This window comes from Ornithodoros turicata, chromosome 5 (genome assembly GCF_037126465.1).
Source record: "Ornithodoros turicata isolate Travis chromosome 5, ASM3712646v1, whole genome shotgun sequence".
In the NCBI taxonomy this organism is placed as follows: Eukaryota; Metazoa; Arthropoda; class Arachnida; order Ixodida; family Argasidae; genus Ornithodoros; species Ornithodoros turicata.
The window spans coordinates 807,858-826,628 of NC_088205.1; the positions used below are offsets into that span (position 1 = coordinate 807,858).

At 44.5% G+C, this 18,771-nt stretch overlaps 2 long non-coding RNA genes across 2 annotated transcripts in view; one reads left to right on the top strand and one right to left on the bottom strand.

Moving 5' to 3' along the window:
* Positions 1 to 3,067: 3,067 nt before the first annotated feature.
* Positions 3,068 to 18,771, bottom strand: part of LOC135393773 (uncharacterized) — a 51,857-nt gene continuing 36,153 nt past the window's right edge. The window contains exons 2-3 of the long non-coding RNA XR_010422717.1: positions 6,836 to 6,928; positions 3,068 to 3,323 (exon numbers count right to left, since the gene is read on the bottom strand). This is a non-coding gene — a long non-coding RNA (uncharacterized LOC135393773). The remainder of the gene's footprint in view (positions 3,324 to 6,835; positions 6,929 to 18,771) is intronic.
* LOC135395244 (uncharacterized) lies at positions 7,379 to 8,370 on the top strand. Its single transcript, XR_010423000.1, has 3 exons — positions 7,379 to 7,462; positions 8,036 to 8,237; positions 8,298 to 8,370. It is a non-coding gene; the product is annotated as an uncharacterized LOC135395244 (long non-coding RNA).

Here is an 18,771-nt window from a genome sequence, read left to right on the forward strand (position 1 = left end):
GTGTCGCCCATCCCTTCGCCATCCAATGTATGTGTGTGTGTGTGGCACTGTGCAACGATAAAGGTTAGATAAGTTAGTCATTGTTTCATATAATACAAGTTATTTGATAACACAAGTTATACAAGTGATACAAGTTATATGCCATACAGTGAAGCTCAGATTAGATTTCCAGCGATTTTTTCCCCGTTCTGCAAGATTGTGTTTGCTGTGAAATTAAACAATAATGTTACTCGATTAACATGGTTGGTCTACAAAACTCTAGCGACGGTTTCTTGTGCTTTACTATATCTGCAATGAAGTGACATGATTGCGATGAAAGTAGAAAGGCGTTACTAAAGCTATTAGTTTACGCTCTCACATTAAAAGTGGCGCTTAAAAGAGATTCCCTCACTTGCTGTAGTATCGCCAAACATACAAGCCTTTCGCATGCCGTAACTCTAGCTAGGCTTCACATTTTGACCGCAATTTTTCGTTTCTTTCTACCTTTCTTTTTTTTTTTGATATCACATAGAGTGACAAACTGAGTGATAAAAAGGTGATACACTTAGCTATGCTGATGAGGATAATGGACAGAGGCACTGTCGCATTTCTATGTTATTTACGTATGTCTGCATATATCGCGTGAAAGGACGTTTCCACTATAATAAACTCTAAACACAGAGAAGGGGGGGGGGGGGGTTAATAGGATCGGCTCGCCGTTGTTGGCCGGAGACGGAGGGAGGATGAAGGAAGGAGCTGCGTAGAGGGTGCGTGAGTTCGTCGGGGTGCGCAGAGTGTTAGAGGGGTCGTTGAGCAAGACCCACTCCTGCAGAAAGAACAGAAGTTCACCGCATAGCACGCTTCTAGCCAACAGTCATCCCGAATGAGAACATTAGCTCCCTCGGTTTAATTAAAACTGGGGGGGGGGGGGGGGCTACTTCATTTTTGTGGCAATTATGAACAGCATAATGCCACAAAAATGGCGCACGCCCCACGTTTTCAGCAAATCAGGGGAAAGAACGATTTCACTCGGGATAATGGTTTCCTAGCAGTGTGCTTTGTGGTGAAGGTCATTTTTAAGAGTGTAGGGCGTGAATACTGTTCGGTCAGTATGGATGAAGGGGTTATGGTAACTTCACGACATTTACGTTAACCTTTCGTGTACCTACCATGGAAAAATAAGCCACTTGCAATAAAAAAACAGAGAAAAAAAAAGATCTACAGTATAGCACAGCTTCATCTTGTACCATCCATTAGCATAGGTACACGTTTCTTCTCGTCCAGGAACGAGTTCCGTTGGAACTAATCATAAACTCCATCTTTTCCTTTCTTCATCTTGACTGTGAAACGTGCAAATAAATTTAAAAAAAAAGGAAGGAAGCTACTAGAGTAGAGAAAGCCAAATTGCGCACAAAAGCTTCAAAAGTGAATGAAGCATAAATGGTATCTTCCTTGAACTTTATACACTCTCTCACTTTTTCTGCGTAGAAATGTAGAGGTTTTCGCTCTTTGCGTAACACATTAGCTGGGCTATGTCTGCACGAATCGTTATGTAAATGACAGCAGGGTTTTGCTTCAGCAGCTGCCTCGGCTCCCTAATTGCTCGCATATGCGCTTTATTAATGGCCGCTTGACTCGCAGCGATAAACTGCACCTTCAGTGAGATACGTCGGAGAAGGAAATATCTACAGGCTCGCGCTTGCAGGACGATCAGCTTTTTTCATGGCTCACTGTTATGGACGCACAAAGTAATGTATATGCGGGAAAGTATAGCCAGCTACGACGGGCGGCGCGCGAAGTTGTCCTAGTAAAAGTTGTAAATTTTGCGATGAGTCTTTCATTTGGTTTGCTGTTCAAGCTGCATTTTCTTTCTTTTCTTTTTCTTACTGTCTATACATATTTTGCCACACTACAAGTATCCACCGGGACGAGGGCTGAGAAATAGTGTTACCACATTATTCATTATAAATATTGGTATATGGTACGTTGGGTGTTTAGCCTCGACGGCGAAACATCCTAATACATAATCATTTATTTGTTGTTGTTATTGTTGTTATCCAAGAGAGACCGTAGAGGTATTGAGGTCTGTCAAACCAGAAAAATAAAAATGTAAATGCCTCGGGAAAGGATTGCTAAGTTAGTATACGATAAAGGCATCCACTGAGATAGTCAATCTGACTCAATAGTAATTTTTTTTCTGTTTTCTTTTCTATTCACGAGTACTGGAGTTGCTTGACTCGACATTGTCGCGTCTGACATCTCCATATCTTTTATATCTCAATCAATCAATCAATGCACGAGAACACAAACAGAAAAAGAAAAGTAGGCGGTATATTAGGATATTAACGCCCTACACACCAGAATGAAAACTTGTACTTGTCCAAAAAAGATGGGGTCAACGGTATTCACCTTCGGAGGACTTTTGCCCCGATTTATGGCTGCGTTATTTAGCTTTCTCGTGCGAGAAGTTGAATTTTTCAATAATTCAACTCGAAATTTTGTCAAGACAAGATACATTTCTAGAAACAGAGCCCCTCCATGCAGGAAATACCCAAACACACATTCCCTATTGCCACTAGTAACAAAACACCTCCAAAAAAGGCGCGAAAATTGTCGTCCTGGCGTCTTGAGATAGAGTTTGGATAGTTAGCTGCTTATGGTACAATATTACATTATTTAGCTATCCCCAATCAAGCATGTCTGCACGTGCACCTTGATAGGGAGTTCATCGACCATATAGTTAAAAACAGTCTGGCGATAGTAATCTTGAAAATGAAATTGACATGTTCCTTAGCGCGGCACTCATCGAAATATCGATGGTTTATCGATGGCAGGACGCATGATGGCTAACAGTAACAGAATAGAATAGAAATAGAAAGAAAAAGAAAGTAACATCATGAGCATGTACATTCTTCCTGTGGTCTCAAAATGCGAGATGGGTGTGCGAACAAATTCTGCACTTGCGGCAGCTGCCTTTGAATACCCCAAATATACCACCGTCTTGGACGCATGAATAACGATGATCGGAGTTCCTCGTTAAATCATCACAAACAGAGAGAGAAAAGAGACGCCTCCAACCTGACCTTGTTCGTACTTTATGCCACCGATTAAAAAGAGAGTCGTTTGCACGTGTCCTTCCCTGCGAGTGACCGTGGCGGTTTGTGTAGCTCCAGGCAGCTTGGTGGGGGGAACCGCGTCTTTAATTTGGCTCTGTGTGACAGCCTCCTTTATTTGTTTACCGGCAAGTAGATTGCTTCCAAGATGGGAATTTCTCTTGACGCCCTGGCAAACACGACTCTTCCTTCCTTTGTGCATGACCACGTTTCAGCAGCGCAGACTGATTTCTGAAAATAGAAACGTCGTTGGAAGCGTGCTTTGTATGGAAGGACGTCAATTCGTGGCTATCGTATCGTGGCCATCCGTTCTGTACTATTGTGCGGCTTGCTTGTGCTGGCTCCACTCTTGAAGCAGAACAGTGTACAAAGAAAAAGTTACGTTAACTGTCACAAAAAGGAGTACGCTTCCCGTTTTCAAGGATTTTCAATGACGTCATTCGAGATGGCAGTTTGCTAGGAACTTTTGAGCAGAGAGCGTAACTCCAATGACTGTGTAACCATGAGCGATGCCGCAGTGGTCGATCCGTGGGTTAACGCTTGGAAGGGGACGATCTGCCTGTCCTTCCCCCAACCATTATTCGGAATAACATCGTTCTCTTCATCGATTTATTGCAAACGTCACGCCTTTTTGTGGCACTTATGCGGTTTTCCCTTAAGTTTCGGTTATCTCTGGAGGAGGGCGTACTTCCCACATTTTCGGCAAATCAAGAGTGTAACGGCATCATTCTGTGCAGTGATTTGCCTTCAATCTGTTATCTGGTCAACCTCTGTTTCAAGACTGACTGTGAGCGTCACTGTGGGTAGCCAATTTTGCGTCCAAATCTGTCAACTCTGGTCCCCAAGTGGCCTTCACCTCCATGGGTCCAACTGTAAAATCAGTTATCCTTATGCTTCTCTTTCTAACAGGTCGTCAGTATTCTTTGTTTCTCGGCCGGACCGAGACGCAGGCCACAGCTTCCTCGGCCAGGTGCCAATAGAAGTACATGCTCACTTTTCTTTGTTCGTGGCCTTTTTACTTTCGCATCGAGATTCCAGCTTGTGCTTTAGACAGTTGCTTCTGGTCCCCGCCTGATTGATGTAGTCGAACGGCTTACTTGGAACGACAGAGGCTCAGTTGTTGTACCTCGTCTAATGAAAAAGGCTTTTTCCCCTTCAGGAGGGCGGCTTTCCGCCTTGCCCATGCGTTCGGAGACTCTGTTTCCTTTGCCTGGCGTAAACTGGTACGCCGTTGCACCCTCGCTTGCCTTCCCTCTGGCTTCGTTTCTTTATCCCAGGTTATTTATTGGCGAGCTTCATAATCTCCGCGTTGATTTACGTTGACAGCCGTGAAGAAAGTGTGAAGTTGTAACACAAATGGGAACCTGTTGCAGGACAGCAACCTTCATATTATTTGTAAGCTGCAGTTATGAGAAAGGCCAAACGTAGTACCGTTCTATTGTATCGAGACAAAGAAGGGGTTGATATACTATCGGGTGAAGAAAAACACGGGCGTCTCTAGAAAGACTGGACATCGTACTGCAGGCTTTTGTATATTCTTCCAGAAACCAGGTTGTGATTTCTAGGGTCCCTGCGTCCTCAGCTATTTTTTTTTCGTTCTTTTATTTTATTTCTTCTTCCACACTCTCATAAAGAGACCGAATAGTAAGCGTCAAAAATCGTCAAAATTTTTACCCATATTCTAACAGTCAACACCTTACGCATACAAGGATGACGGATAGTAAGCGTAAAAGAAAACGTCAAATTTTTTACCCTTATTTTAAGCGGTGTTTGATACCGGTTATTCTATGGGCTGTTTGGCTACCCTTATAATACCGCTTACTGCACCCAAAAATACCACATTGTATGCGTCAAACCTGGGCATCTTAGACGCCACGTGATCTCACGGTCCTTGAACAGGCAATGGCTGCAATTCTGAAATGACCCGCAATGCGGTTTTCCGGCGGCTGTTCTGGAAACGGGTGCGTGGTTCCCGATTGCCAAGAGCATCAGAGAGCTGTTTCCAGAGTGGTAGTCGGAAAATCGGATTGCGCGTTTACATGGGAGGTCGCCCTGGGATGGTTTACATGGCAGGAAGCGATGCGCCTTCATCCGCCGGGCAATTCATTCGACTCAGTCGATGACAGCGCCGCACATATTGCTATAAAATTTATTTACTCGTGGTACATAAAACTATAAAGAACAAATTCATTATGGTTATGAGATGAACGATTGTTTTGCATATTCGTCGTTCCTAAAATAAAGAACACAAATATTTTCTGTCACTACGTTACTTACCGTGTAGAATTGTTTGCCGGCTATCAATCAGGTTTACCACAGCTGTTACGGTGGGGGATATCACGTAAGCTAAGAATACTGACGTCAAGCTCCCGTGCGGTTAGCCTTGAAAATGTCGCCACGCTCCGATTACCCCATTTATCGAAGAAGTGCCATTGTGCGTCCAACACGTCTGGAACTAAGTATTTTGTTTTATTTTTAAAAAAGAAAGCAAAGGAAACGCTGCCTGACATGAAAATTCGCTCACACTGATTCCTGACGCTCCTAAACGTTTTTACCAGACCATATGGTCGTCCATACATGGTCATTCATATGGTTGTTATATACATATATATGTATATATGTGTGTGTGTATGTGTGTATGTTTATAAGTCCCAAACGTCGCCACACTAGCACTGGACAGCTGTTTGGGCCGTCGTCAGCAGTGCGCAGGTGGGCGACGAAAAAGTGTCAACGTTTCGACAGTGACACTGTCTTCGTCAGGACAAAAGATGCACAGGGGTTACACATTGCTTAAATAGGCTTGGTACGTGACATCATGTCCAACACACGACGTTCAACACCTCCAACACGACGTGACGTCACGTTTATCACGTAATAACGTGATGTCACGTGACGTCACGTTCCTATTTAAGCAATGTATAACCCCTGTGCATCTTTTGTCATGACGAAGACAGTGCTACTGTCGAAAACGTCGACCCTTTTTCATTTAGCTTTTAATTTCTCCCTATTAAATAAACTAGTGTCCCTAACTTCCCGTAAAATCTGTCTTTTCCTTCCACAACTGTAAAACTTCGTGGCCTTTTGATTTTTTGAATTTTGCTCAACCTATCTATACAGTGAACGTTGAGATAAATGGTAGACAGAAGACAAAAGTAGGGGAAGTAACAAAAACATGGTTTTATTAAAAGTTATAAAAGTTAAAGGCGACGTCTACGTTACGGCGGGAGCTCCGCCTTCGTCAGGACGAAATAGCTAAATTCCTAGCCATTTTTTCATAGCTAAATGTAGCCACGACGCTGATAAGGGGCTTTACAATGAAGCCCCTTAACTTTTAATAAACCATTTTTTTTATTACTTCCCCTAATTTTGTCCTCCCATTTATCTCGACGTTCACTATAACTACGTAGCCGCCCGACCCAACTTCAACTTTTCAAGATATATTTACATATATATACTACTGTATATACTGTATATACTGTATATACTGTTTTTCATTTGTATATATATATACAAATGAAAAACAGCTGAAGCTCTGTGGCTGCACGTTGAGCATATGTTTATAATTTGATCGTGCACTCCAAGCCGAGGACAGCTGTTTCGCTCTACTTAGAGGACTTAGAGCTGGTCAGCCTGGCGCAGGGAGGTAACACGATCTTGGATCGGCGCCAAGTGTGTCTCGGCGAGACATTCCAGAACAAAATTCCGTTCGGTAGATCGACCGCAAAAAAATCGTGAAGGAACACCTTTTTCTCTTTTTTTTCTTGTTCTTCGGAGACACGTCTTTCCTTTGCTCCCAATGTGAGAGGGTGAAAGAGCACACTGTCGCCTCTTGCGTCCTGGAAAAGATTAACAGAAAGTGCAACACATGCTAAGGGCAGTTCCGACAGTGTCACTCGATACATGCGTTTTTGTTTTGTTTCTGCAAGTTAAAGCTCATCTTCTACGCATGAGGCTCTTTCACCATCTCGCATTGGAGATGAAGGAAAAACGCGCCTCCGAAGATGGTAAAGCTTAAAACCGGTAAAGCTTCGCGCACTGCGCAGAACTACCATGCTATCCCTTATGTTCGCAAAGGCGTTAGCGTACGATGCACTAAAACTACACTGTAAAAAAATACTGTGAGTTCCACGGGCGTTTAATAGTATCTGACGACGGCGTGTTACCGTAAACACAAATACTGCGGAAACTACGTAAAACGATGGCGCCATCATCATGCGCTGACCAAAAACTTGAATGCGGAGGCAAGACCAAGCCAAGTACGGGACATTGCCGTCATTCGCAACCGCCGGAAGCGGAACATCGTGCGCGGACGATCGTTGATGAAGGAGGACGAAGTGGTTGTTGTAAATCTCGTGAATGCACGTAGTCAGGTAAGCACATTTCTGTTCGCACATCCTGTTCTTTGCGATTTGAGCGTGGTGCACCATAGCCTCTCCCTAGTTCAGAACTCCGTGTGTCATGCGTCCTGGCTCGTAGGGTCATCAAGGCGCTCTTATTGTAATGTATCGTTGCCCTTGTGTTTTTAACTCTTATGGGCTACGTTGACCACTGTAGACATGTACATGAAGCGAGCAGAATACCGTGCTGTCATGCATTATGTGTGTACACGGCGGCGAACTATGCAACACTCAGATGTCACATTTTTGGACGTTACAAGAACACACCGGGACGGTCGCCTCGAATCGATTTGCTCTCCGAAACCACGAAAGTATGTCACGTCAATTCGTGCTCCCGTCTGTTCACTACAAATATAGAGGTACTGTCACATATGAAGCAGCACATACGAGAGGGCCATGATCCTTATCCATGAGGTGCATGAGGGCGATATCCTTATGAACGCTGCCAGGGGAAGTTCCGTGCCGTCTCCGCGTTTTGTGTGCGCCTTCTTATGTTCTTCATTTGAAACAATAAAACGGTGAGTATAATTTCCTTTCTCTTTGCAGCATTTCGATGCCAGAGCTGACTGACGGGCGCACATGGTTCATTCGTATGTTCTTCCTTTGAAAAAATAAACTGAGTATAACTGCATGTCAATTGCCCTGCTCCCTGTAACAGTTTCCTTTCTCTTTGCAGTGTTTTGATGCCAGAGCTGACTGATGGGTGCACATGGTTCCTTCGTATGTTCTTCCTTTGAAAAAATAAACGGTGAGTATAATTGCATGTCAATTGCTCGGCTCCCTGTAACAGTTCCCTTTCTCTTTGCAGGGTTTTTCATGCCAGAGGTGACTGGCGCATTTTCATCACTATGTACATAGAAAATAAATCCCAATGTGGCAAACATCACAATTTGTTGCGTATGGTCATTGCTTAAACTGCTCTCATTGCTACGACTATATGTAGAAAAAAAAAAAAAGAGGGGCTCCAGGGACGGGCACAGCATGATAAGGGTACACGGCATATACCAGTTAAAATTACTGGCCAATGCAGTTCTTTTAACGACAACAGCACAGTAATGCTACACGGCGTATGCCTGTTAAAATTACTGGCCCATGCAGTATTATTTTCACGGGCACAACTTATACGGGGCCACCGTAACAAAAAACGGCCAATGTTTGGCAGCCAACTTTCCATGCATTTGCCTTTTTTATTACGGTGAATTTTTTTACAGTGTATCTATTATGTCAGACCCTCGAAACATTCATCGATATGGCAAAAAGTGTCAACGTAGCTATAGAAGAGCCCACAAATGACTTAACACCCTTGCCTCGTAAAACGTGCTCCCGACTCCCTTTGACCAAAATGGTTGTCCAGCTTCGCAACATCCTCTGCGGAGCTGCTAATCAGCTAAAGAGGAAAACGAATGTGAAAACGTCCTCGGGGCTTTGCGGAGGAGTGCACTACTTATCGCGGACACTCTTAAAAGGCTGGATTGTGTCTGGAATAGCGCAACGTGCTGCGTACGTGCCTCAGTCTTCCAAGTGCTCGGGGAGGCCCGGAAGCATACTGAAAACACTACGTACACGTCATAAGGGCGCGATCTCGGGAGCAACGAATGCGGCATTCCGGGCACGTAGAGCACATCGATGGTCAGGGTTCATGCATCGCACACGCTTTTGCGCTCGACCGCAAACCAATTAGATTCCTATATAACTGCGCTGGAAAGAGACTTACGAAACGGTCATGATCACGATACAAGATTTCCCCCTTGTTTCCTTCCTCTGGGCTACTAATCAAACAGTAGACTTTTTCTCTGCAACACTGTTTTGAGCGCGTAAAGAGGAGCTATAAGGGAAAGACAGACTTAGCATAGCTTACACAGCGCAAAAACCTACAGAGACACAAGGACTTACATAAGAACAAGTTTTCAGCTGTGAGTTGTCTTCCATTCCTTGTGTCTTCGTAAGAGGCTTTTGCACTGTGCAAGCTATGCTACGTAAAGAAGAGGTCACTCTTCCCTCGGATGCCTTCTTGTTTGAAGCTTTCCCGGTGGTCGTAGAGAATCGGATTGATTTGCGATTGATTAGGAAGATAAAAATATCAACGACAATTTTATTTGATGATGATTATTCGGGGAATTTCACCGCGATATCCAAATGTTCGAGAGAATGTATAAACGTCATCTTTTGTGGCTTTCTAACCTTTACTGAAATGTCAGCACATATCGTGCGCTGTTTAACGTATCAAGGGTCAGACAGTGCATTCATGCAACTGGTGCAACAGCTGCGCATATCGCATTCACGAGGAACATCGCACGTCAATCAACGGATATCCGCAGGAGCGCATTTATAAGGCCAGATGCCGACGCAGACACGAGAGCGATAAGAGCTACGTCAGAGTTATTGGAGTGAACGTGACAATCTGAGCATTACTTAACGTCTTGCCGCGCATGCCCCGGACCTCCAGAAGATTCTGTCCTCTTGCCACAGAACATTCCTTCTCTTGCTGTTCGTCTGCCAGCAGCAACTCTCTCTGAGCAACTCCCCTCAGTGCATGTGGGTTAACGTATGAGTGGGATGGCGATGAAAAAGATGAGTCATACACACTCGCACACACACGTGACACACGCAAATGTTGCGCAAACGCAAGTCAATTCTTAGATAGGACCCAGACGAGCTAAAGGAGCCACACGTTTAGTTGCAAGAAACGCAAAGAACCATTAGGGCCCGTGCGTCAACAACAACAATCATAAACGATAGAAAAGTGATGATGGCTACACACTTATATAGTAGAGAGGCATTCAGCTGCTCGCGTGGCTCAGTGGTTCCCTCTGTGCTGTCTGGGCTTTTTCCTGGGTTTTCCTCAGACACTTTCAGACGTATGTCGGCAGAGTTGCCCTACAAGTCTGCCTAGGACGCCCCAGGCCGTTAGTCGTGACGTTGCCCATCTCTGTGTGGCCACACAGGCATTCATATCAGGGACTGAAACCAAGCTGAATATGGCTTCGGTTACGGTTCATGTCACAACTCTGAAAGCCGTTCCGGTTACGGGTTTCGCCGTTTTAATATTTGCGCTTACCGGGAAGCAAACAATTGAATCGTTATTTTTTCGGTTTTCTCTAAGATGCCGAATGCGTGGATGTCGCAAAATGAGTTACGAAGTGCAAAAGGGTAAAAATGAACATGTTTATATGTTGCGCTCCGAAAAGGGTGGCAGGTCGAAGAAAGAGTCAACTCTTTCTCATTTGCTACATTCCCGGTAAAAACATTTGTTACGGTCTCAAATTATCCCGCGTACATTCCTTTCGCTCGTGCTATAACAAGCTGCGAGGCAAGAGCAACTGCGTGCGTTCAGCGCTCACGGCTCATTCACGGACCAAAGGCGGTGGCTGCTGGACACGACATGTTCTTTCAATGAATTCCAGGACATTGCGCCATACCTGGGCATGATGATGTATATAACGTGCTTAGTCCAAGTCATGTCACAAGTGAGGTGGACGCCAAGATATTTGTAGGTCTTTACATGTTGTAGTTCGCAGGGTCCGAGGTTGTAGGGGTGATTTAAGCTTGGACGGCGAGAGAATGACAAAACCTTACACTTCTCGGAATTAACAGGGAGTTGCCAGGCCGTGTACCATTGAAAAATTTTCTGAAGGTCGGACTGTAGTAATTGGATGTCAGAGAAATTAGTAATTGGGTGGTATATAACGCAGTCGTCTGCAAACAGTCTGACCCTACACGATAGATCATAAGGCAGGTCATTGATATAAATCAAGAAAAGGAGTGGACCTATTACCGAACCCTGCGGAATACCAGAAGCTACATGAGCGAGACTGGAGGTGGTACCATTTGCAGCGACACACTGTTTCCTGTTTGTAAGGAAGTTCCGAATCCACGTAAGAACCATTGGATCAATGTTAAGACGTGATAACTTGGTTAGAAGACGAGAATGTGGAACCCTATCGAAGGCTTTGGCAAAGTCTAGGAACACTGCATCGACTTGTTTTCCTTTATCAAGATTATGGAGAATATCGTGTGTTAGACCTGCCAGCTGCGTCTCACAGGAGTATCCCCTACGAAAGCCATGTTGATATTTGTAGAAGAAATTGTTAGTTTCTAGGTAGGTGACCATATGTTTAACAATGATGTGCTCCAGCAGCTTACATGGGACACTGGTGAGAGATATGGGCCTAAAGTGGCTTGGAGTTTGTTTGTCACCGGACTTATGAACTGGGATGATCTTACCGATCAGCCAATCGCCTGGGACACTACCCGTTGCTAGGGGCTGTTGGAATATTAGAGTTAAGTACGCAGACGATATCATCTTTGTGTTTTTTAGGATTTTGCCATCAATGCCACAGGAAGATAGTTTGCTATTATCTATCAGTTTCAGCACACCAGAGTAAGCTATATCAAAGGGTAACATGTGCGGAAAAGAGTGTAATGGGGCCTTCGGAACATTACCGGTATCTTCCACGGTAAATACAGAAGTAAAATACTCATTGAACATTCTAGCACACTGATCAATGGCTACAGATGCGCCTGTCGAGTTCATTAGGTGTATCTCTGAGTCCTTGCGCGGCGAGATAAACTCCCAAAATTTTCTAGGGTTACTTTCCAGCAAGAATGGTAGAGTGTGCCCATAAAACTCTTCCTTCATATAGGGTTCCTTCATATAAGTGAGAGCACAGCATCCGTCATCAGAGTTTGTCGCCATCCGCTTCCTGCTGACCTCCTCCATCGTTTCCCTCTCACTTTCTTATATCTCTCACTCTAATGTGTTCCCTTCTCTCCTCCATGTCGTGCCCGAGAGAGGACGCGCCAGGAAATGACCATTTGTTGCAGCCTGCCTTTTTTCTTCTTCAGAGGCATGCACAAGTCCGCCTGCGGCTTTATCTGGTTGCCCCGGAGACGTGATGTAATGCTGACGGTGCATTCCGTTCTGATAGCGAGCAAGATGATTGATAGATGAAGTACAGTGCATAGCGGGCACTCGTAGAGGCGGGTCCCGCATCCTAACGAGTAAAAAGCAAGCGCAGGAAATGCTCGTTTCTTTCGAGCTCGATATTTTGTGTCTTGTGTAAATGTCTCTCGACATTCCTCTAGGATTTCTTTCTCTTCTTCAATCACGTCCGTATCTTCTATGCACTTAGAACCGTATAAACGCATGTTTTTGAATAAATATATTTCTTTTTCTTTTTAAATCTCCAGTGTGAAATCTTTTTTTTCTCTTGGGGTGTACGTGGTGTAGTGAGCTCTATGCTCCCACTAGCCTACACTCTTAGAAATGAATTTCACCGCGTAGCACGCTCCTAGCCATCCATCATCTCGAATGATATCTTTATCTGCCTTTGTTGAAAATGGGAGGCGTACGCTTTTTTTTGTGGCAATTATGAACAGCATAAGTGTCACAAAAAAGTCATCCCATCAAACCCGTGTGTCAACCAGGCGGATGAACACGAAATTGACAACCGTATAGCTGATCCTAACTTCCTAAGATCCCATAGGTGTACTGCTCCGCGCAAGAAATATGTATACAGAAACCGATTAATTACTCGAAAAAATCTGTAAGTATCGATGCGGTTTTTTACTTCGAATATTTTTCGCTGAAGATTCCGATGCGTAAAACAGGTTCCGTAGGCGTGCAAAGTAAAAGTTAAAATGTTTGTCCAATTAGTGAGCGTACGCAAATGAGCCGCTCACTACTTAGTTCATGGTCGATGTCCCAAGGATCTTTACCGATAGGGTCACCTGTTCACGAATTATTCAGCCGGGGGATTTCCGTGAAACACCCTGTATACTAAAACTCAGTAGTGCTTCGTGCCACTCGCAGTACAACCTCAGACTTATTTTGGGACCATGGGACACACGAAAGCAGATGTCCGTCTTGTGACCCTTCATCAAATTCCTGCAAACTACCGGCCTGATCGACTCTCTCTAAAACCCTGTGAGCGTCGTCAGCATCATCCTCATCACCATCCTCTCATTTTTCCCCAATAGCAATGGTGTAGCATTCTGCTCAATGAGCGGAAGTCATCCCCATATCATCGTCATCATGTATTTCTCTCTCTCTCTCGCAGTACGAACTGCAGGTTGTTAGTAACGTTAAAATAATCGGTCTCTAGTTGTCTAGTCTCCTTAATTGGTGAAAAAAAGAAAAAACATATCGCCACGACATTGAAACGGAAGCACCCTGTATGTTGGCGTGCCTCTGATTTATAATCAGGTGGGTCCGATGCCTCACGGCGAATGCATTCGCATGGACTCCATGGTGACACATGAACATCATGAACTGCATCGTGACTCCAATTTGCGAGGAATACCCAAGACCAATATCCAGATTTCACGTACAGACCACCTTGCTTCTTCTCCTCGAGATGCACGCACGATGTGCATCGATATTTGCCTATATTAGTATTTTCCTACGCCTGCACAGTGAATCGCAACAAAGGGTTTATCATAACTGAAGTTACTTATGCAATGCCATGATAGGCAAGCCTGAGCGATGGGCAACAACACGTAAACAAACACAAACACGAAGGCCAAAAAAAGCCTTCGTGTTTGTGTTTGTTTACGTGTTCTTGTGCATCGCCCAGGCTTGCCTATCATGGAATTTATCCACCAGCTAGCCTGCATTTACGCCATTCTGTCTATTACTTATGCAACATCTGGCATTTTCTGCGTTTTACATATATAAAATTCTATATACATATATAAAATTCTATATACATATATAAAATTCTATATACATATATAAAATTCTATACATGCTATACAATAGCAATGGGGTAGCATTCCGCTCAATGAGCGGAAGTCATCCCCATATCATCGTCATCATGTATTTCTCTCTCTCTCTCTATACATGAGTAAAGACATGGTGCCATTGGTCCATGGAAGGGTCTGCATTGCTAGAATATAGAAAACTACGTTTCAGTACAGAAAACCCTCGTTAAAACGAAACTGTTTTGTTCGAATTATCGCTTTATTCGAGTTTCACGTAGTTCGAGATACACATGCGTTTCGAACCGGATTATTCGAATTGTACTGCCAGCCGGCTTCGCTTACAATGATGGTCACAGATGGCCATACGGGCTTCCGTCCGTGTGGCAGTCTGTGCCATTCCTGTGCCCTTCGTCCTGTACCAAACCAGCTCACGTGTTGTTTCTTGTTCTCGTTGTTTTGCACCTAAGCTAAAGTCTGCTAAGGTCTGCTAAGGTCTGCCAAGGTGATCATCACCAGGACTTCCTTCCTTGCTTGTATGCTTGTTTTAAAACACGGACGGAATCTTCGCCTTGCCTCCCCCCAAGTAAAACGCCTTTCCTATCTTACCCTCGTTCGACCACAGTTAGAATATGCTGCTGCTATCTGGGACCCTTCTGTCGCGTACTTATCTAATGGATTGGAAAAGGTCCAAAACCGTGCCGCGCGGTTTATCACTAACAATTACTCCACTACCGCTAGCATTTCCCAGCTAAAGCTTCGCCTGGACCTACCACCTTTATCAACCCGTCGATACATTTCGAGGCTTTGCCTTTTCCACAAGCTCTATCATTCTGACATTCCTTCGTTTCCCTACATCACACCAGCTCACTCCATCTCTCCACGCATTGACCACCATCTCAAGGTATCACGTTTCCGCTGCAGAACGACGGCATTTTCTAACTCATTCTTTCCCAAGACATGCGTTGATTGGAATAACCTCCCCACCGATGTCATCTCTCATCTTCCCCCCGATCGCTTCCGCAGTTCATTGTCCACATTTGTTTCGTTATAATGTTCATTCTTTACGTCACATATCGATTACTGCATTAATTAGCACATTTTTCGTTCGTCTATTCTGTTATGTTTGTTCTCTTGTTCAGTTATGTTCTGATATGTTGCAGTCTATGTACTTTTTATTGCCTATTTTCTATTGTATTAATATGCTGTTTTCATTGCCACCTCTGCCACTCTCCCATGTAATGCCCTCTGGGCCCTTGGGATTAATAAATGAAATGAAATGAAAAAAAAAACTACCCTGGTGCCTCCGCGTGGTTCCGAGGCTTCTGTCATTGTTTTTGTGGGACTCTCAATCATATCGAATTTTCCCCGGTCCATTTTACTTTGTTATAACGAAACTTTACTGAAGTGTCATCAACAGCTTCAAGCGTCCATTGAGTGCTAAACGTGAATCGTTCTTCTATCTAAATCCCCGTTAAATTGCCTCGTGTAACCAGCCTTTAGTGTCTGGCCGCAGTTGATCGTTGCAAGAAAAGCCGACCTTATATCTCAAACAATGCAAGGTTTAGGGTACCAAGTATAGGACACGTGCTATTGCGCATCGCAGCGCACAGTATACACACGAACATGCTCTCAGCAGGCAAGAATTTCCTGCAGCTTATTAGTTTGAATGACTTTGTGCTGCGCATCTGTTCTCCTTTAAAATGTAATCGAACGAAAGACACGAAATAGAATAAATTGCAAACCTCTGCAGAGTGTTAATGCAAAAACGATAACTGCCGACAAGCCGGTATGGCAGCGTTGGGTCTATACACTTCGCAAAGAGGACCTGGTTGGAATGTCACGTCGCCACTGTAGGGTAGACCAGGAATCAGAAAATTGCCTCTCCAAAGTATAATGGGCATAGAAGACCGTTGTTGATGTGCAGCGTCCGCCTCGTGTTTCCCAGTTATTCCGCAATGCACTGAAAGGCAACGGAGTGAGAGCGTTCTTGTAAAGACTTGAGGGCGCACAGGATATCTATTACCACTACGGATAGGGAACCGAGGATGCTCATGTTTTTAATGCGTAGGAGAGTTGCTTTGGAGTCGGTATAAATTACCCATTGCCGCGGTTCACAGCCTGTCGCATTGCCAAGAATAGCAGGGTAGCACAAAGCTCAGTGGATGTCGATAAGATGAGACACACGACATCCACGTGTAACGGACTCTGACGGAATGGCAAAGGCTGAAGATGAACTGTTCCTGGTCGACGATCCGTCTGTGCATACAGCGGTACCGTTGCAGTATTGAGCCTCGATGAAGTCGAGGGTAAGTTGCCTAACGAGAACATCACGAGATCTCTTTTCGTTGTTCCTGAGACCGACTATGGAGAAAGTGACAAGCGGCGATGGCAACGTCCATGGAGGCACTTTTGGTGCTGTCGGGTCGACTATGAATGTGGAAATATCAGGTCTGAATACTGTTATCAAAGCATAAGCCGTCGCGTTCCGTCTAGCGTGAAGCTTGCGAATCAGAGGGTGATGTGTATGATGGGCACGTAGACGCAGTTTCCCGAGTACAACTACTAGGCGGGTGTCAGAGCCTCGCGGGAGCCCGAGACATGCCCGAAGGCTTCGCGCGGACCCTTTGCACCAGTGCAAGACTGTACATTACTCAGCCACGAGGCAGGGCTTGGTGCAACATGAGGAGATCCTTCTCGTCTCGTCCCCATCTCATACCTGCGAAGTGTCGAATGACGTTGACTTTCTATGTGGCGCTTCGACAACAAATTCCATGATAGAGTTATGCCAAGAAACTTGTGCACCTGCTCCAGTGAGCTTCCACAAATATACAGGCGACATCATTGCATGTCTTTGCGCGTGAAGGCTAGAACAGCGCTTTTCTCTACGGATATCTCCATTCCGGCCTGGAGCAAATATTTACGAATGGCATGTAACGTGCGCTGAAGGCGCTGACGGAGTGCTGGACGGGAAGTGCCTGTAGTCCAAATACAGATGTCACAGGGACAAGTTGACTTTCCGCTGAATGCACGTTCCAATGCCTGCCATCACGGCATTAAAGAGGAGCGGACTTAGCACGCTTCCTTGAAAGGCGTACGCCTTTTTGTATATATCTAAATTGCCACAAAAAGGCGTACGCCCCCTCTATCTCCGAATCACAAGCGATAACCCTATCATTCTTGAAATGGTTGGCGGACAGCGTGCTATGCGGTCAAGTTCTGTTTTTAGAGTGTAATGCCAAAGTGATGTCATTACTCCATGAAAGTGATGGCATCAGTAATACATTACTAATCACAAAAAGTAATTATCAAGATAATGCATTAAAAATAAAAGTAATAACATAAGATAAGATAAGTATAACTGGTAAAATAAAAGTAATTTTCCCACTTGTGCTCAGAAGCGTCCGTTGGGTTCCCTGGGCTAGCGCGAAGCGTTTATGTAATCACGTTTCGTTTTCAGAGTGCGCAACCTGTTCAGAATATGTTTAATACTATACACCAATACACACATATAAGCATCCACATCTGTGTCTAGGTATACATCATCTACAGCGCACGGAACGATGTATCCTTGGGGCATCATTCTACGTACTCAGACATGCAAATTTTCTTATGGACCTTAAAAATTTAAACCAATGAAATCTCTGTCATAACACTTTGAAGGGGACACGTGTAAAGCTGACGCGTTAGCACTCACGAACCCTTCTCCTTTTAAACGTGTCGATGTTCGCTGGAAGTTATGTTCCGACGTGCTTCGTATTTCCAATGAAGCCGCTCCTCTTGTATGCTACGTGCTCCGCTCGTGAGCGTTTCTTTGGCGTAACCTTATAGCAACAAACGTATTCTTCTTATTCGCTCGTCGTTTGTTGTTTTATAGAATCGACTTGTTTTCGTTGCTATTCGGGTTCGCTCGAAATGTGTAAAAGATGCCGGCCATTCTTGTTGCGTTTTACCTTTTCGTAGCGTACGGAGCAAATGAAAACAGTAGCGACGAGCCTTTGTACGCAGCAATGTGTGCTACAAGCGGCATCTCGTAACACAGATGTATTGGCGGCGGGATCCCATTATGGCCATTATGGTTTTTGACGGTTTTCATAGTCTCAGAATTATCATCTGAACACATTATCGAAAACAGAACTTCCCTGCATAACCCAGAAGCAATACATAATATTGTTCTCTTTCCTGATTTGTTGAAAGCGGAGGTCGTACGCCTTTTTGCGACAGTTTGAATATATGTTCTATATGCAGAAGGATGGGAATACATATAATCCCCACAAAAACGAGTACGCGTGACTTTCTCAACAACCGCCATTTCAGATTAGTGTCAGTAGCCAACATTAATCTGCTATTCAGGACTGGGACTAATGTGAAACGCTATGAAACATCACGTCATGGCACACAGCGTGATATGTTCCGTGACTGCTGTTGGGGAGATAGAGGGCGTGCCGTAAACGACTTGTTTACAACATGGCGTCGTGTCAGCCATGTTCTCCACTTGGACCCACGCTGTTTCTGACAAGCCAACAAGGCGTAAAAGGCGTCAGAAATGGTGGGTTTACATTCCAAAAGAGAAATGCGTGCGT